We start from the raw sequence: 19,864 nt of genomic DNA, 5'->3' as shown, positions 1-19,864 counted from the left end.
AACACACTGCACTCTTCCTTGGGATAGGTAGATTTCCTCAGCACTCCAACAGCTCCAGGAAATCTGTTCTCTCAAGTCCTACGTGTCATGCAAATCTGCCTCATTGCCCTAGGCTGAGCGGCACCGAGAAACCAAAACTGCTTCGCATTCCTTCTACAAAGTCATACCTTAAGACCCCATCCTTACAGGAGAAAGTCGGCTTGCGTTCCTGCTGTTACCAAAGCACAGTTCTTCCTCTTACACTGCAGGGTTTGAGAAGAGGCAAAGCCCTGATAGCATACCTAGAGCGCTCCATCAGAGAGGCCGTTGGCTACACGCAGAACTCCGTGCCAAATAAACTTTATTCAAGGAAGGGACCAGTGTGTAGCTAGAGTGTATATTTACTTGGTAGAAATCACAAGGAGGTAGGCTGCGTGTTCACTGGAAACGGGGACCTTATGGCACAAGCCTTGCTTTCCCATTTTGAAAGCTCCATTCATGCTGCCTTGAAGCTACCTAAATAACAGTTTTAGGACGTGTCTTTAGTCACTGTAGGCAGGGCTCTGGGAAGTGAACGAGTGTTCTCTACATCAACAGGGTGCTTTCAAAGCCTGGGTGGGAGCCTCTCCTAAGACGCTCTAGAGATAAAAGGAAACTTGACGTGAATCCTTTCTTCAAGGTAAAGCCTTGAATAGCCCTGCCGAAGCTAAATTTGGAGAAGTTTCCTTGAGGCATTAGTTTCAGGTCTGCTTTCTTTTCAGGTTAGTAAGCTTTTCAAGACACCGAGGACCTCGCGTGGGCACCCTATTCCCTGCAAGAACACCGAGTACCGGCAGTCTCCACTGGGCTGCTAAGAAACATCCCGACCCGGAAACCTTACCCAGTCACTCTGTGTATTTTGAGTGTAGGGCAACACACTGCACTCTTCCTTGGGAGAGCTAGATTTCCTCAGCACTCCAACAGCTCAAGGAATGGTGTTCTCTCACGTCCTACATGTCATGCAAATCTGCCTCATTGCCCTAGGCTGAGTGGCACTGAGAAACCAAAACTGCTTCGCATTCCTTCTACAAAGTCATACCTTAAGACCCCATCCTTACAGGAGAAAGTCGGCTTGCGTTCCTGCTGTAACCAAAGCACAGTTCTTCCTCTTACACAGCAGGGTTTTAGAAGAAGCTAAGCCCGATAGCCTACCTAGGGCGCTCCTTGGGGGAGGTTGTTGGCTACACGCAGAACTCAGTGCCAAATAAACTTAATTCAAGGAAGGGACCAGTGTGTAGCTAGAGTGTATATTTACTTGGTAGAAATCACAAGGAGGTAGGCTGCGTGTTCAGTGGAACCGGGGGCCTTATGGCACAAGCCTTGCTTTCCCATTTTGAAAGCTCCATTCATGCTGCCTTGAAGCTACCTAAATAACAGTTTTAGGACGTGACTTTCGTCACTGTAGGCAGGGCTCTGGGAAGGGAACGAGTGTTCTCTACATCAACAGGGTGCTTTCATAGCCTGGGTGGGAGCCTCTCCTAAGACGCTCTAGAGATAAAAGGAAACTTGACGTGAATCCTTTCTTCAAGGAAAAGCCTTGAATAGCCCTGCCGAAGCTAAATTTGGAGAAGTTTCCTTGAGGCATTAGTTTCAGGTCTGCTTTCTTTTCAGGTTAGTAAGCTTTTCAAGACACCGAGGACCTCGCGTGGGCACCCTATTCCCTGCAAGAACACCGAGTACCGGCAGTCTCCACTGGGCTGCTAAGAAACATCCCGACCCGGAAACCTTACCCAGTCACTCTGTGTATTTTGAGTGTAGGGCAACACACTGCACTCTTCCTTGGGAGAGCTAGATTTCCTCAGCACTCCAACAGCTCAAGGAAAGGTGTTCTCTCACGTCCTACATGTCATGCAAATCTGCCTCATTGCCCTAGGCTGAGCGGCACTGAGAAACCAAAACTGCTTCGCATTCCTTCTACAAAGAAATACCTTAAGACCCCATCCTTACAGGAGAAAGTGGGCTTGAGTTCCTGCTGTAACCAAAGCACAGTTCTTCCTCTTACACAGCAGGGTTTTAGAAGAAGCTAAGCCCGATAGCCTACCTAGAGCGCTCCTTGGGGGAGGTTGTTGGCTACACGCAGAACTCAGTGCCAAATAAACTTAATTCAAGGGAGGGACCAGTGTGTAGCTAGAGTGTATATTTACTTGGTAGAAATCACAAGGAGGTAGGCTGCGTGTTCACTGGAAACGGGGACCTTATGGCACAAGCCTTGCTTTCCCATTTTGAAAGCTCCAATCATGCTGCCTTGAAGCTACCTAAATAACAGTTTTAGGACGTGTCTTTCGTCACTGTAGGCAGGGCTCTGGGAAGGGAACGAGTGTTCTCTACATCAACAGGGTGCTTTCATAGCCTGGGTGGGAGCCTCTCCTGAGACGCTCTAGAGATAAAAGGAAACTTGACGTGAGTCCTTTCTTCAAGGTAAAGCCTTGAATAGACCTGCCGAAGCTAAGTTTGGAGCAGTTTCCTTGAGGCACTAGTTTCAGGTCTGTTTTCTCTTAAGGTTAGTAAGCTTTTCAAGACACTAAGGACCTCGCGTGGGCACCCTATTCCCTGCAAGAACACCGAGTACCGGCAGGCTCCACTGGGCTGCTAAGAAACATCCCGACTCGGAAACATTTCCCAGTCTCTCTGTGTATTTTGAGTGTAGGGCAACACACTACACTCTTCCTTGGGAGAGCTAGATTTCCTCAGCACTCCAACAGCTCCAGGAAATCTGTTCTCTCACGTCCTACATGTCATGCAAATCTGCCTCATTGCCCTAGGCTGAGTGGCACCGAGAAACCAAAACTGCTTCGCATTCCTTCTACAAAGTCATACCTTAAGACCCCATCCTTACAGGAGAAAGTCGGCTTGCGTTCCTGCTGTAACCAAAGCACAGTTCTTCCTCTTACACTGCAGGGTTTTAGAAGAAGCTAAGCCCGATAGCCTAGCAAGAGCGCTCCTTGGGGGAGGCGGTTGGCTACACGCAGAACTCCGTGCCAAATAAACTTTATTCAAGGAAGGGACCAGTGTGTAGCTAGAGTGTATATTTACTTGGTAGAAATCACAAGGAGGTAGGCTGCGTGTTCGCTGGAAACGGGGACCTAATGGCACAAGCCTTGCTTTCCCATTTTGAATGCTCCATTCAAGCATCCTTGAAGCTACCTAAATAACAGTTTTAGGACGGGTCTCTAGTCACTGTAGGCAAGGCTCTGGGAAGGGAACGAGTGTTGTCCACATCAACACGGTGCTTTCATAGCCTGGGTGGGAGCTTCTCCTGAGACGCTCTAGAGCTAAAAGGAAACCTGTCGTAAGTCCTTTCCTCAAGGTAAAGCCTTGAATAGCCCTGCCGAAGCTAAGGTTGGAGCAGTTTCCTTGAGTCATTAGTTTCAGGTCTGTTTCCTTTTAAGGTTAGTAAGCTTTTCAAGACACCGAGGACCTCGTGTGGGCACCCTATTCCCTGGAAGAACATAGAGTACCAGCAGGCTCCACTAGGCTGCTTAGAAACTTCCAGGCCCGGACTACTTTCCCAGTCATTCTGTGTATGCTGAGTGTAGGGCAACACACTGCACTCTTCCTTGGGAGAGCTAGATTTCCTCAGCACTCCAACCGCTCCAGGAAATTTGTTCTCTCAAGTCCTACGTGTCATGCAAATCTGCCTCATTGCCCTAGGCTGAGCGGCACCGAGAAACCAAAACTGCTTCGCATTCCTTTTACAAAGTCATACCTTAAGACCCCATACTTATAGGAGAAAGTGGGCTTGCATTCCTGATGTAACCAAAGCACTGTTCTTCCTCTTACACAGCAGGGTTTGATAAGAGGCTAAGCCCCGATAGAGTACCTAGAGCGCTCCTTGGGGGAGGCGGTTGGCTACACGCAGAACTCCGTGCCAAATAAACTTTATTCAAGGAAGGGACCAATGTGTAGCTAGAGTGTGTATTTACTTGGTAGAAATCACAAGGAGGTAGGCTGCGTGTTCGCTGGAAACGGGGACCTGATGGCACAAGCCTTGCTTTCCCATTTTGAATGCTCCATTCATGCTGCCTAGAAGCTACCTAAGTCACAGTTTTAGGACGCGTCTTTAGTCACTGTAGGCAGGGCTCTGGGAAGTGAACGAGTGTTCTCTACATCAACAGGGTGCTTTCATAGCCTGGGTGGGAGCCTCTCCTGAGACGCTCTAGAGATAAAAGGAAACTTGACGTGAGTCCTTTCTTCAAGGTAAAGCCTTGAATAGACCTGCCGAAGCTAAGTTTGGAGCAGTTTCCTTGAGGCACTAGTTTCAGGTCTGTTTTCTCTTAAGGTTAGTAAGCTTTTCAAGACACCAAGGACCTCGCGTGGGCACCCTATTCCCTGCAAGAACACCGAGTACCGGCAGGCTCCACTGGGCTGCTAAGAAACATCCCGACTCGGAAACATTTCCCAGTCTCTCTGTGTATTTTGAGTGTAGGGCAACACACTACACTCTTCCTTGGGAGAGCTAGATTTCCTCAGCACTCCAACAGCTCCAGGAAATCTGTTCTCTCACGTCCTACATGTCATGCAAATCTGCCTCATTGCCCTAGGCTGAGTGGCACCGAGAAACCAAAACTGCTTCGCATTCCTTCTACAAAGTCATACCTTAAGACCCCATCCTTACAGGAGAAAGTCGGCTTGCGTTCCTGCTGTAACCAAAGCACAGTTCTTCCTCTTACACTGCAGGGTTTTAGAAGAAGCTAAGCCCGATAGCCTAGCAAGAGCGCTCCTTGGGGGAGGCGGTTGGCTACATGCAGAACTCCGTGCCAAATAAACTTTATTCAAGGAAGGGACCAGTGTGTAGCTAGAGTGTATATTTACTTGGTAGAAATCACAAGGAGGTAGGCTGCGTGTTCGCTGGAAACGGGGACCTAATGGCACAAGCCTTGCTTTCCCATTTTGAATGCTCCATTCAAGCATCCTTGAAGCTACCTAAATAACAGTTTTAGGACGGGTCTCTAGTCACTGTAGGCAAGGCTCTGGGAAGGGAACGAGTGTTGTCCACATCAACACGGTGCTTTCATAGCCTGGGTGGGAGCTTCTCCTGAGACGCTCTAGAGCTAAAAGGAAACCTGTCGTAAGTCCTTTCCTCAAGGTAAAGCCTTGAATAGCCCTGCCGAAGCTAAGGTTGGAGCAGTTTCCTTGAGTCATTAGTTTCAGGTCTGTTTCCTTTTAAGGTTAGTAAGCTTTTCAAGACACCGAGGACCTCGTGTGGGCACCCTATTCCCTGGAAGAACATAGAGTACCAGCAGGCTCCACTAGGCTGCTTAGAAACTTCCAGGCCCGGACTACTTTCCCAGTCATTCTGTGTATGCTGAGTGTAGGGCAACACACTGCACTCTTCCTTGGGAGAGCTAGATTTCCTCAGCACTCCAACCGCTCCAGGAAATCTGTTCTCTCACATCCTACATGTCATGCAAATCTGCCTCATTGCCCTAGGCTGAGTGGCACTGAGAAACCAAAACTGCTTCGCATTCCTTTTACAAAGTCATACCTTAAGACCCCATCCTTACAGGAGAAAGTCGGCTTGCGTTCCTGCTGTAACCAAAGCACAGTTCTTCCTCTTACACTGCAGGGTTTTAGAAGAAGCTAAGCCCGATAGTCTAGCAAGAGCGCTCCTTGGGGGAGGCGGTTGGCTACACGCAGAACTCTGTGCCAAATAAACTTAATTCAAGGAAGGGACCAGTGTGTAGCTAGAGTGTATATATACTTGGTAAAAATCACAAGGAGGTAGGCTGCGTGTTCGCTGGAAACGGGGACCTAATGGCACAAGCCTTGCTTTCCCATTTTGGATGCTCCATTCATGCTGCCTTGAAGCTACCTAAATAACAGTGTTTTGGACGGGTCTCTGGTCACTTTAGGCAGGGTACTGGGATGGGAAGGAGTTTTCTCTAAATCAACAGGGTGCTTTCACAGCCTGCGTGGGAGCTCCTCCTGAGACGCTGTAGAGCTAATTGGAAATTTGAAGTGAGTTTTCTCCTCAAGGTTAAGCCTTGAATAGCCCTGCCGAAGTGGAAGCTTGGAGCAGTTTCCTTGAGGCATTAGTTTCAGTTCCGTTTTCCTTTAAAGTTAGTTCGCTTTTCAAGACACCGAGGACCTCGCATGGGCATCCTATTCCTTTCAAGAACACCGAGAACCGGCAGGCTCCACTGGGTTGCTAAGAAACATCCAGGCCCGGAAACCTTTCCCAGTCACTCTGTGTATGCTGAGTGTAGGTCAACATACTGCACTCTTCCTTGGGAGAGCTGGATTTCATCAGCACTCCAATAGTTCCAGGAAATCTGTTCTCTCATGTCCTATATGTCATGCAAAACTGCCTCATTGCCCTAGGCTGAGCGGCACTGAGAAACCAAAACTGCTTCGCATTCCTTCTACAAAGTCATACCTTAAGACCCCATCCTTACAGTAGAAGGTCGGCTTGCGTTCCTGCTGTTACCAAAGCACAGTTCTTCCTCTTACACTGCAGGGTTTGAGAAGAAGCTAAGCCCGATAGCCTAGCAAGAGCGCTCCTTGGGGGAGGCGGTTGGCTACACGCAGAACTCCGTGCCAAATAAACTTTATTCAAGGAAGGGACCAGTGTGTAGCTAGAGTGTATATTTACTTGGTAGAAATCACAAGGAGGTAGGCTGCGTGTTCGCTGGAAACGGGGACCTAATGGCACAAGCCTTGCTTTCCCATTTTGAATGCTCCATTCAAGCATCCTTGAAGCTACCTAAATAACAGTTTTAGGACGGGTCTCTAGTCACTGTAGGCAAGGCTCTGGGAAGGGAACGAGTGTTGTCCACATCAACACGGTGCTTTCATAGCCTGGGTGGGAGCTTCTCCTGAGACGCTCTAGAGCTAAAAGGAAACCTGTCGTAAGTCCTTTCCTCAAGGTAAAGCCTTGAATAGCCCTGCCGAAGCTAAGGTTGGAGCAGTTTCCTTGAGTCATTAGTTTCAGGTCTGTTTCCTTTTAAGGTTAGTAAGCTTTTCAAGACACCGAGGACCTCGTGTGGGCACCCTATTCCCTGGAAGAACATAGAGTACCAGCAGGCTCCACTAGGCTGCTTAGAAACTTCCAGGCCCGGACTACTTTCCCAGTCATTCTGTGTATGCTGAGTGTAGGGCAACACACTGCACTCTTCCTTGGGAGAGCTAGATTTCCTCAGCACTCCAACAGCTCCAGGAAATTTGTTCTCTCAAGTCCTACGTGTCATGCAAATCTGTCTCATTGCCCTAGGCTGAGCGGCACCGAGAAACCAAAACTGCTTCGCATTCCTTTTACAAAGTCATACCTTAAGACCCCATACTTATAGGAGAAAGTCGGCTTGCATTCCTGATGTAACCAAAGCACTGTTCTTCCTCTTACACAGCAGGGTTTGATAAGAGGCTAAGCCCCGATAGAGTACCTAGAGCGCTCCTTGGGGGAGCCGGTTGGCTACACGCAGAACACCGTGCCAAATAAACTTTATTCAAGGAAGGGACCAATGTGTAGCTAGAGTGTGTATTTACTTGGTAGAAATCACAAGGAGGTAGGCTGCGTGTTCGCTGGAAACGGGGACCTGATGGCACAAGCCTTGCTTTCCCATTTTGAATGCTCCATTCATGCTGCCTAGAAGCTACCTAAGTCACAGTTTTAGGACGCGTCTTTAGTCACTGTAGGCAGGGCTCTGGGAAGGGAACGAGTGTTGTCTACATCAAAAGGGTGCTTTCATAGCCTGGGTGCGAGCTTCTCCTGAGACGCTCTAGAGCTATAAGGAAACTTGACGTGAGTCCTTTCCTCAAGGTAAAGCCTTGAATAGCCCTGCCGAAGTGGAAGCTTGGAGCAGAGTCCTTGAGGCATTAGCTTTAGGTCTGCTTTCTTTAACGTTAGTAAGCTTTTCAGGAAACGGAGGACCTCGCGTGGGCACCTTATTCTCTGCACGAACACCGAGTACCGGCAGGCTCCACTAGGCTGCTAAGAAACTTCCAGGCCTGGAAAACTTTCCGAGTCATTCTGTGTATGCTGAGTGTAGGGAACACACTGCACTCTTCCTTGGGATAGGTAGATTTCCTCAGCACTCCAACAGCTCCAGGAAATCTGTTCTCTCAAGTCCTACGTGTCATGCAAATCTGCCTCATTGCCCTAGGCTGAGCGGCACCGAGAAACCAAAACTGCTTCGCATTCCTTCTACAAAGTCATACCTTAAGACCCCATCCTTACAGGAGAAAGTCGGCTTGCGTTCCTGCTGTTACCAAAGCACAGTTCTTCCTCTTACACTGCAGGGTTTGAGAAGAGGCAAAGCCCTGATAGCATACCTAGAGCGCTCCATCAGAGAGGCCGTTGGCTACACGCAGAACTCCGTGCCAAATAAACTTTATTCAAGGAAGGGACCAGTGTGTAGCTAGAGTGTATATTTACTTGGTAGAAATCACAAGGAGGTAGGCTGCGTGTTCACTGGAAACGGGGACCTTATGGCACAAGCCTTGCTTTCCCATTTTGAAAGCTCCATTCATGCTGCCTTGAAGCTACCTAAATAACAGTTTTAGGACGTGTCTTTAGTCACTGTAGGCAGGGCTCTGGGAAGGGAACGAGTGTTCTCTACATCAACAGGGTGCTTTCATAGCCTGGGTGGGAGCCTCTCCTAAGACGCTCTAGAGATAAAAGGAAACTTGACGTGAATCCTTTCTTCAAGGTAAAGCCTTGAATAGCCCTGCCGAAGCTAAATTTGGAGAAGTTTCCTTGAGGCATTAGTTTCAGGTCTGCTTTCTTTTCAGGTTAGTAAGCTTTTCAAGACACCGAGGACCTCGCGTGGGCACCCTATTCCCTGCAAGAACACCGAGTACCGGCAGTCTCCACTGGGCTGCTAAGAAACATCCCGACCCGGAAACCTTACCCTGTCACTCTGTGTATTTTGAGTGTAGGGCAACACACTGCACTCTTCCTTGGGAGAGCTAGATTTCCTCAGCACTCCAACAGCTCAAGGAATGGTGTTCTCTCACGTCCTACATGTCATGCAAATCTGCCTCATTGCCCTAGGCTGAGCGGCACTGAGAAACCAAAACTGCTTCGCAGTCCTTCCACAAAGTCATACATTAAGACCCCATCCTTACAGGAGAAAGTCGGCTTGCGTTCCTGCTGTAACCAAAGCACAGTTCTTCCTCTTACACTGCAGGGTTTTAGAAGAAGCTAAGCCCGATAGCCTACCTAGGGCGCTCCTTGGGGGAGGTTGTTGGCTACACGCAGAACTCAGTGCCAAATAAACTTAATTCAAGGAAGGGACCAGTGTGTAGCTAGAGTGTATATTTACTTGGTAGAAATCACAAGGAGGTAGGCTGCGTTTTCAGTGGAACCGGGGGCCTTATGGCACAAGCCTTGCTTTCCCATTTTGAAAGCTCCATTCATGCTGCCTTGAAGCTACCTAAATAACAGTTTTAGGACGTGACTTTCGTCACTGTAGGCAGGGCTCTGGGAAGGGAACGAGTGTTCTCTACATCAACAGGGTGCTTTCATAGCCTGGGTGGGAGCCTCTCCTGAGACGCTCTAGAGATAAAAGGAAACTTGACGTGAGTCCTTTCTTCAAGGTAAAGCCTTGAATAGACCTGCCGAAGCTAAGTTTGGAGCAGTTTCCTTGAGGCACTAGTTTCAGGTCTGTTTTCTCTTAAGGTTAGTAAGCTTTTCAAGACACCAAGGACCTCGCGTGGGCACCCTATTCCCTGCAAGAACACCGAGTACCGGCAGGCTCCACTGGGCTGCTAAGAAACATCCCGACTCGGAAACATTTCCCAGTCTCTCTGTGTATTTTGAGTGTAGGGCAACACACTGCACTCTTCCTTGGGAGAGCTAGATTTCCTCAGCACTCCAACAGCTCCAGGAAATCTGTTCTCTCACGTCCTACATGTCATGCAAATCTGCCTCATTGCCCTAGGCTGAGTGGCACTGAGAAACCAAAACTGCTTCGCATTCCTTCTACAAAGTCATACCTTAAGACCCCATCCTTACAGGAGAAAGTCGGCTTGCGTTCCTGCTGTAACCAAAGCACAGTTCTTCCTCTTACACTGCAGGGTTTTAGAAGAAGCTAAGCCCGATAGCCTAGCAAGAGCGCTCCTTGGGGGAGGCGGTTGGCTACACGCAGAACTCCGTGCCAAATAAACTTTATTCAAGGAAGGGACCAGTGTGTAGCTAGAGTGTATATTTACTTGGTAGAAATCACAAGGAGGTAGGCTGCGTGTTCGCTGGAAACGGGGACCTAATGGCACAAGCCTTGCTTTCCCATTTTGGATGCTCCATTCATGCTGCCTTGAAGCTACCTAAATAACAGTGTTTTGGACGGGTCTCTGTTCACTTTAGGCAGTGTACTGGGATGGGAAGGAGTTTTCTCTAAATCAACAGGGTGCTTTCACAGCCTGCGTGGGAGCTCCTCCTGAGACGCTGTAGAGCTAATTGGAAATTTGAAGTGAGTTTTCTCCTCAAGGTTAAGCCTTGAATAGCCCTGCCGAAGTGGAAGCTTGGAGCAGTTTCCTTGAGGCATTAGTTTCAGTTCCGTTTTCCTTTAAAGTTAGTTCGCTTTTCAAGACACCGAGGACCTCGCATGGGCATCCTATTCCTTTCAAGAACACCGAGAACCGGCAGGCTCCACTGGGTTGCTAAGAAACATCCAGGCCCGGAAACCTTTCCCAGTCACTCTGTGTATGCTGAGTGTAGGTCAACATACTGCACTCTTCCTTGGGAGAGCTGGATTTCATCAGCACTCCAATAGTTCCAGGAAATCTGTTCTCTCATGTCCTATATGTCATGCAAAACTGCCTCATTGCCCTAGGCTGAGCGGCACTGAGAAACCAAAACTGCTTCGCATTCCTTCTACAAAGTCGTACCTTAAGTCCCCATCCTTACAGTAGAAGGTCGCCTTGCGTTCCTGCTGTTACCAAAGCACAGTTCTTCCTCTTACACTGCAGGGTTTTAGAAGAAGCTAAGCCCCGATAGCGTACCTAGAGCGCTCCTTGGGAGAGGCAGTTGGCTACACGCAAAACTCCGTGCCTAGAAACCGTTATTCAGGGAAGGGACCAGTGTGTGGCTAGAGTGTATATCTACTTGGTAGAAATCACAAGGAGGTAGGCTGCGTGTTCGCTGAAAACGGGGACCTGATGGCACAAGCCTTTCTGTCCCATTTTGAAAGCTCCATTCATGCTGCTCTGAAGCTACCTAAATAAAAGTGTTTTCGACGGGTCTCTGGTCACTGTAGGCAGGGTACTGGAAAGGGAACGAGTTTTCTCTGCATCAACAGGGTGCTTTCATATCCTGGGTGGGAGTTCCTCCTGAGACGCTCTAGAGCTAAAAGGAAACTTGACATGAGTACTTTCCTCAAGGTAAAGCCTTGAATATCCTTGCTGAATTGGAAGCATTGTGCAGTTTCCTTCAGGTATTTCTTGCAGTTCTTCTTTATTTTAACATTAGTACGCTTTTCAGGAAACCTAGGACCCTCCCATGGGCACCCTATTCCCTGCAGGAACACTGAGTACCAGCAGCGTCTGCTGGCCTGCTAAGAAACATCCAGTCACCGAAACCTTTCCCAGTCACCCTGTGTATGTTGAGTGTAGGGCAACACACTGCACTCTACCTTGGGGTAGCTAAATTTCCTCAGCACTCCAACAGCTCTAGGAAATCTCTTCTCTCAAGTCCTACATATCATGCAACACGGCCTCACTGCCCTAGACTGAGCTGCAAAGACAAACCTACTCTGCTTCGCATTTCTTCTACAAACTCATTTGGAAACACCCCATATTTACAGGAGAAAGTCGGCTTCTGTTCTTGCTCTAACCAAAGCACAGTTGTTTCTCTTACACTGCAGGGTTTTAGAAGGAGCTAAGGCCCGAAAGCATAACTAGAGCGTTCCTTGGGAGAGGCAGTTCGCTACATGCATAACTCTGTGCCAAGAAAACTTTATTCGGGGAAGGGACCAGTGTGTAGCTGAAGTGTATATTTACTTGGTAGAAATCACAAGGAGGTAGGCTGCGTGTTCACTGGAAATGGGGACGTGATGGCACAAGACTTGCTTTCCCTTTTTGAAAGCTCCATTCATGCTGCCTTGAAGCTACCTAAATAACACTGTTTTGGACGGGCCTCTAGTTACTGTAGGCAGGACTCTGGGAAGAAAAGGAGTTTTCTCGAAATAAACAGGGTACATTCACAGCCTGTGTAGGAGCTACTTTTGACATGCTCTAGAGCTAAAGGGAAACTTGACGTGAGTCCTTTCCTCAAGGTAAGGCCTTGAATAGCCGATCTGGTGCGGAAGCGTGGAGCTGTTTCCCTGAGGCCTTAGTCGTCGTTCTGTTTATTTTAACGTTAGTACGCTTTTCAGGAAATCTAGGCTCCCCACATGGGCACCCTGTTCCCTGCAAGAACACTGAGTACCGGCAGACTGCACTGGCCTGCTAAGAAACATTCAGGCCCGGAAAACTTTCCCAGTCACCCTGTGTATGCTGAGCGTAGGGCAACATATTGCACTCTTCCTTAGGAGAGCTTGATTTCCTCAGCACTCCAACAGCTCCAGGAAATCTCTTCTCTCAAGTCCTACATGTCATGCAAATCTATCTCATTTCTTAGGCTGAGCTGCACTGAGAAACCAAATCTGTTTCGCATTCCTTCTGCAAACTCGTAGCTCAAGATCCTATACTTACAGGAGAAATTAGGCTTGCGTTCCTGTTGTAAGCAAAGCACAGTTCTTCCTCTTACACTGCAGGGTTTTAGAAGAGGCTAAGGTCCGATAGCGTACCTAGAAAGTTCCTTGGGAGAGGCAGTTCGTTCCATGCAGAACTCCGTGCCAAGAAAACGTTATTCTGGGAAGGGATTTGTGTGTAGTTAGAGTGGATACTTACTTGGGAGAAATCACAAGGAGTTAGGCTGCGTGTTCACTGGAAACGGGGACGTGATGGCACAAGCCTTGCTTTCCCTTTTTGAAAGCTCCATTCATGCTGCCTTGAAGCTACCTAAATAACACTGTTTTGGACGGGCCTCTAGTTACTGTAGGCAGGACTCTGGGAAGAGAAGGAGTTTTGTCGAAATAAACAGGGTGTATTCACAGCCTGTGTAGGAGCTCCTTCTGACATGCTCTAGAGCTAAAGGGAAACTTGACGTGAGTCCTTTCCTCAAGGTAAGGCCTTGAATAGCCGATCTGGTAGGGAAGCGTGGAGTTGTTTCCCTGAGGCCTTAGTCGTCGTTCAGTTTATTTTAACGTTAGTACGCTTTTCAGGAAACCTAGGACCCTCTCATGGGCACCCTATTCCCTACAAAAACACCGAGTACCGGCAGGCTCCACCGGGATGCTAAGAAATATCCAGGCACGGAAACCTTTCCCAATCACCCTGTGTATGCTGACTGCAGGGCAACACACTGCACTCTTCCTTGGGAGAGATAGATTTTCTCAGCACTCCAACAGCTCCAGGAAATCTCTTCTCTCAAGTCCTACATGTCATGCAAATCTGCCTCAGTGCCCTAGACTGAGCTGCAAAGACAAACCAACTCTGCTTTGCATTCCTTCTACAAACTCATATTGAAAAACACCATATTTACAGGAGAAAGACGGCTTGCATTCTTGCTGTAACCAAAGCACAGGTCGTCCTCTTACACTGCAGGGTTTTAAAAGCAGCTAAGGCCCGAAAGCATACCTAGAGCGTTCCTTGGGAGAGGCAATTCGCTACATGCAGAACTCCGTGCCAAGAAAACTTTATTCGGGGAAGGAACCAGTGTGTACCTAAGTGTATATTTACTTGGTAGAAATCACAAGGAGGTAGGTTGCGTGTTCACTGGAAACGGGGACGTGATGGCACAAACCTTGCTTTCCGTTTTTGAAAGCTCCATTCATGCTGCCTTGAAGCTACCTAAATAACACTGTTTTGGACGGGCCTCTAGTTACTCTATGCAGGACTCTGGGAAGAGAAGGACTTTTCTCGAAATAAGCAGGGTGCTTTCAAAGCCTTTGTAGGAGCTCCTTCTGACATGCTCTGGAGTTAAAGAGAAACTTGATGTGAGTACTTTCCTCAAGGTAAGGCCTTGAATAGCCCATCTGATGCGGAAGCGTGGAGCTGTTTCCCTGAGGCCTTAGTCGTCGTTCTGTTTATTTTAACGTTAGTACGCTTTTCAGGAAACCTAGGTTCCCCACATGGGCACCCTATTCCCTGCAAGAACACTGAGTACCTGCTAAGAAACATTCAGGCCCGGAAAACTTTCCCAGTCACCCTGTGTATGCTGAGCATAGGGCAACATACTGCACCTTTCCTTGATTTCCTCAGAACTCAAACAGCTCCAGGAAATCTGTTCTCTCAAGTCCTAGATGTCATGCAAATCTGTCTCATTGTCTTAGGCTGAGATGAACTGAGTAACCAAATGTGCTTCGCATTCCTTCTGCAAACTCGTAGCTTAAGATGCTATACTTACAGGGTAAAGTAGGCTTGCATTCCTGTTGTAAGCAAAGCACAGTTCTTCCTCTTACACTGCAGGGTTTTAGAAGAGGCTAAGGTCCGATAGCGTACCTAGAAAGTTCCTTGGGAGAGGCAGTTCGTTCCATGCAGACCTCTGTGCCAAGAAAACGTTATTCGGGGAAGGGATCTGTGTGTAGCTAGAGTGGATATTTACTTGGGAGAAATCACAAGGAGTTAGGCTGCGAGTTCACTGGAATCGGGGACCTGATGGCAGAAGACTTGCATTCCCATTTTCAAAGCTCCATTTATGCTGCCTTGAAGCTCCATAAATACCAGTGATTTGACGGGTCTCTATTCACTGTAAGCAGGGCTCTGGGAAGGGAACGAGTTTTCTCTAAATAAACAGGGTGCTTTCATATCCTGAGTGGGAGATCCTCCTGAGACGCTCTAGAGCTAAAAGAAAACTTGACGTGAGTACTTTCCTCAAGGTAAAGCCTTGAATATCCTTGCTGAAGTGGAAGCAGGGAGCAGTTTCCTTCAGGCATTACTTGCAATTCTGCTTTATTTTAACGTTAGTACGCTTTTCAGGAAACCTAGGAACCTCGCCTGGGCACCCTATTCCCTGCAGGACCACTGAGTACCGGCAGGGTCTGTTGGCCTGCTAAGAAACAACCAGTCACGGAAACCTTTCACAGTCACCCTGTGTATGTTGAGTGTAGGGCAACACACTGCATTCTTCCTTTGGAGAGCTAGATTTCCTCAACACTCCAACAGCTCCAGGAAATCTGTTCTCTCAATTCCTACACGTCATGCATATCTGCCTCAGTGCCCTAGACTGAGCTGCAAAGACAAACCTACTATGCTTCGCATTCCTTCTACAAACTCATATGGAAACACCCCATATTTACAGGAGAAAGACGGCTTGCGTTTTTGCTGTAACCAAAGCACAGTTTTTCCTCTTACACTGCAGGGTTTTAGAAGCAGCTAAAGCCCGATAGCATACCTAGAACCTTCCTTGGGAGAGGCAGTTCGCTTCATTCACAACTCGGTGCCAAGAAAACTTTATTTGGGAAAGGGACAAGTGTATAGCTGAAGTGTATATTTACTTGGTAGAAATCACAAGGAGGTAGGCTGTGTGTTCACTGGAAACGGGGACGTGATGGCACAAGCCTTGCTTTCCCCTTTTGAAAGTTCCATTCATGCTGCCTTGAAGCTACCTAAATAACACTGTTTTGGACGGGCCTCTAGTTACTGTAGGCAGGACTCTGGGAAGAGAAGGAGTTTTCTCGAAATAAACAGGGTGCATTCACAGCCTGTGTAGGAGCTCCTTCTGACATGCTGTAGAGCTAAAGGGAAACTTGACGTGAGTACTTTCCTCAAGGTAAGGCCTTGAATAGCCGATCTGGTGCGGAAGCTTGGAGCTGTTTCCCTGAGGCCTTAGTCGTCGTTCAGGTTATTTTAACGTTAGTACGCTTTTCAGGAAACCTAGGACCCTCTCATGGGCACCCTATTCCCTACAAAAACACTGAGTACCGGCATGCTCCACCGGGATGCTAAGAAATATCCAGGCACGGAAACTTTTCCCATTCACCCTGTGTATGCTGACTGCAGGGCAACACACTGCACTCTTCCTTGGGAGAGGTAGATTTCCTCAGCACTCCAAAAGCTCCAGGAAAACTCTTCTCTCAAGTCCTACATGTCATGCAAATCTGCCTCAGTGCCCTAGGCTGAGTTGCAAAGACAAACCAACTCTGCTTTGCATTCCTTCCACAAACTCATATGGAAAGACCCCATATTTACAGGAGAAAGACGGCTTTCGTTCTTGCTGTAACCAAAGCACAGTTCTTCCTCTTACACTGCAGGGTTTTAGAAGCAGCTAAGGCCCGAAAGCGTACCTAGAGCCTTCCTTGGGAGAGGCAGTTCGCTACATGCAGAACTCCGTGCCAAGAAAACTTTATTCGGGGAAGGAACCAGTGTGTACCTAAGTGTATATTTACTTGGTAGAAATCACAAGGAGGTAGGCTGCGTGTTCACTGGAAATGGGGACCTGATGGCGCAAGCCTTGCTTTCCGTTTTTGAAAGCTCCATTCATGCTGCCTTGAAGCTACCTAAATAACACTGTTTTGGACGAGCCTCTAGTTACTCTATGCAGGACTCTGGGAAGAAAAGGAGTTTTCTCGAAATAAGCAGGGTGCTTTCAAAGCCTTTGTAGGAGCTCCTTCTGACATGCTCTGGAGTTAAAGAGAAACTTGACGTGAGTACTTTCCTCAAGGTAAGGCCTTGAATAGCCCATCTGATGCGGAAGCGTGGAGCTGTTTCCCTGAGGCCTTAGTCGTCGTTCTGTTTATTTTAACGTTAGTACGCTTTTCAGGAAACCTAGGACCCTCGCATGGGCACCCTATTCCCTGCAAGAAGACTGAGTACCGGCAGGGTCTGCTGGCCTGCTAAGAAACTTACAGTCAGGGAAACGTTTCCCAGTCACCCTGTGTATGTTGAGTGTAGGGCAACACACTGCATTCTTCCTTGGGAGAGCTATATTTCCTCAGTACTCCAGCAACTCCAGGAAATTTCTTCTCTCAAGTCCTACATGGCATGCAAATCTGCCTCAGTTCCCTAGACTGAGCTGCAAAGACAAACCAACTCTGCTTCGCATTCCTTCTACAAACTCATATGGAAACACCCCATATTTACAGGAGAAAGTCGGCTTGCGTTCTTGCTGTAACCAAAGCACAGTTCTTCCTCTTACAGTGCAGGGTTTTAGAAGTAGCTAAGGCCAGAAAGCATACCTAGAGCGTTCTTTGGGAGAGGCAGTTCGCTACATGCAGAAGTCCATGCCAAGAAAACTTTAATCGGGGAAGGGACCAGTGTGTAGCTAAAGTGTATATTTACTCGGTTGAAATCACAAGGAGGTAGGCTGCGTGTTCACTGGAAACGGGGACCTGATGGCACAAACCTTGCTTTCCCTTTTTGAAAGCTCCATTCATGCTGCCTTGAAGCTACCTAAATAACACTGTTTTGGACGGGCCTCTTGTTACTGTAGGCAGGACTCTGGGAAGAGAAGGAGTTTTCTCGAAATAAACAGGGTGCTTTCATAGCCTGTGTAGGAGCTCCTTCTGACATGCTCTGGAGCTAACGGGAAACTTGACGTGAGTCCTTTCCTCAAGGTAAGGCCTTTAATAGCCCTGCCGAAGTAGAAGTTTGGAGCAGGTTCCTTGAGGCATTAGTTTCAGGTCTGTTTTCTTTTAACGTTCCTACGCTTTTCAAGACACTGAGGACCTCTCTTGGGCACCCTATTCCCTGCAAGAACACCGAGTACCGACAGACTCCTCTGGCCCGCTAAGAAACATCCAGGCCCGGAAACCTTTTCCAGTCACCCTGTGTATGTTGAGTGTAGGGCAACACACTGCACTCTTCCTTGGGGGAGCTAGATTTCCTCAGCACTCCAAGAGCTCCAGGAAATCTGTTCTCTCACGTCTTACATGTCTTGGAAATCTGCCCACTCAGTCAACTCTTTGTCTACCGCAGATAATGCTCCCAAGGTGTCCTACCCTACCAAAAGACTAACAGGTCTTTCTTCTTCAACGGCATGATGAAGACCACTGCAAGCAGAGCAGACGGGCTCTGGTTTTGCATGTATTCACAACTGGCTACAAGAGACGTTTTGGACTGGCATATTCAGGTGTGGTCTGCTCCTCAAGTGGAAGAGGCATACATTTCTCCACACAAATGCCCTGTAACCTGCAAGACACACGTGGTACCTTACCCGGTATGCCACAGGTGGGAAATTTAATGGGCTTTTCACTTACAGTTGAAGGGACCTTGTGTCCGGGATTAGGAGGAGAAGTTGTGTCTTTTGCAAAACGTGCACTTCGAAGGCATCTGTATTCGCTGGGAGGCATGCAAGAGTGCCCGTGTACAAGGTCCTAATACGTGAGAACGTTTGCTGCCAACTGCTAAGCCTTGCATTGAAATTCATAAGCATATGTGTCTCTCACAGTGTAGGAAGCCAGAATTATCCTGCACAGTGTGCCTTCTCTATATGTAACTGAAATCACGGATGTGACCCACTTTGGGTTCTCTTTGACCCTTTCCTGGCACCAGTGATATGCAGTCGGAAATTTCAGTCTCCCCTCACATCATGTACTTCCCTGTGAGAGAGGTAGAGGCCTCCAAACTCAGAGGCAAGGAACAATTCCCCAATCAGTCACACGGTCACAAAACGAAGATACTAGCACCAAGAATTTCTTCGTGTGTTCTTAGAAGGAATGCAATGCGACAGTGTTGTACACTTAGGCTGTGATCTGTTGTTTATAACTGAAGAGTCTCGATTTTTGGTTTCAAACAACGTTTGGCTTTGAGGGTAAATTAGGTTGGAATATGCGAGTATGCGGGTACACTTTTCTGTCAATTGAAGGCACTATGACTGCATCCAAGTAAAGAGGCCTGAGTTTGCTTCCCCTGGTGACCTTTTTGGCCCTCTTTATTTCAGCAGAATAAAGGAAATTGAGGAAGGGCACAAAATATAGGATGCTCTATATCCCGAAAGCCTGGGCTATAATGAGTTGAACCTGGAGAGACTCTCTTTCTAGAGAGGTAAAAAGCTGCAGGTGTACAACTTGAATTCTACCAGAGAATGGGGGGAAGTCTTTTCCAACTTGTTGGGAAACATCTGGTTCGCATATACCCAACCTCTGCGATTCTTAACAATCCAGTACAGAAAAAAGTATTCCCCGAATGCTTAAAGCCCAGAAACGTCACCCACCGCATATGGAGCATGTAGGAGCAGGAAGTACAGAGCTGCCGAGATTGCCATTCTAAGGTTGAAGACAAGGAATTGTGACGCTCCGTGTTCAAAATGCCAATAAAAAGAAACTGGGTCCACAATGTTGCTGGGCTTCTTTTCGATACAGAAGGGTAATGTGTTTCTTGCCACAGAGGGCGAAATCCTTCATGCCCGAAGGCTGCTGTATAGGAAACGTTGCAGCAGTGAGTGAAGCAGGCACTGGACGAACTCAGAGACTTGTGGCACCAGTGTTGGTACAGGTGATTTTGGTTCATTGCACAAGTTGTTAACTCCCTGATCGTAGTGCCAAGGTGGCTGCCGCACCAATACCAGACAATAGGTTGCCCTTGTAACCAGAAGCAAGACATTCCCCATAGGTTTCCACACAGTATTCCTCTGGTGAAGGAAAGCTTGCTGGGGTGGAACATGCACAGGGAGGTTGTTCCACTAATTCTGCATCTTGCATTGTTACAAACGAGGGCTGCTTGAGGGCACCCAATAGTGCTGAATCAACCAGGAAGGGAAAATTGTAGTTTCTGCGCAGTCAAAAATTTTCCTCGGGGACAAAATGGAGCGAAGGTGTCCGACCATACCAGAGGACTAAGAGGACCTGTCGTCTTCAACAGACTGACAGAGAACCAGGGCATGCAGAGCAGACGGTCTCTGGTTTTGCGTGTATTCACAACCGGCTACAAC

General features: G+C 48.0%; 2 long non-coding RNA genes across 2 annotated transcripts; one reads left to right on the top strand and one right to left on the bottom strand.

The window, feature by feature from the left end:
- Positions 1-4,769: 4,769 nt before the first annotated feature.
- Positions 4,770-9,731, bottom strand: LOC309614990. Its single transcript, XR_014236493.1, has 3 exons — positions 9,664-9,731; positions 5,675-6,995; positions 4,770-4,784 (listed from the first exon to the last, which is right to left on the bottom strand). It is a non-coding gene; the product is annotated as an uncharacterized lncRNA (long non-coding RNA).
- Positions 6,135-11,006, top strand: LOC309614987. Its single transcript, XR_014236490.1, has 2 exons — positions 6,135-6,224; positions 7,114-11,006. It is a non-coding gene; the product is annotated as an uncharacterized lncRNA (long non-coding RNA).
- The last annotated feature ends 8,858 nt before the right edge of the window (positions 11,007-19,864 follow it).

The sequence above is a fragment of the Balaenoptera borealis genome, assembly GCF_965194805.1.
Source record: "Balaenoptera borealis genome assembly, chromosome: 17".
NCBI classification, from domain to species: domain Eukaryota; kingdom Metazoa; phylum Chordata; class Mammalia; order Artiodactyla; family Balaenopteridae; genus Balaenoptera; species Balaenoptera borealis.
The sequence above is the reverse complement of the archived record's forward strand: the minus strand, read 5'-3'. Positions and strand labels throughout refer to the sequence as shown.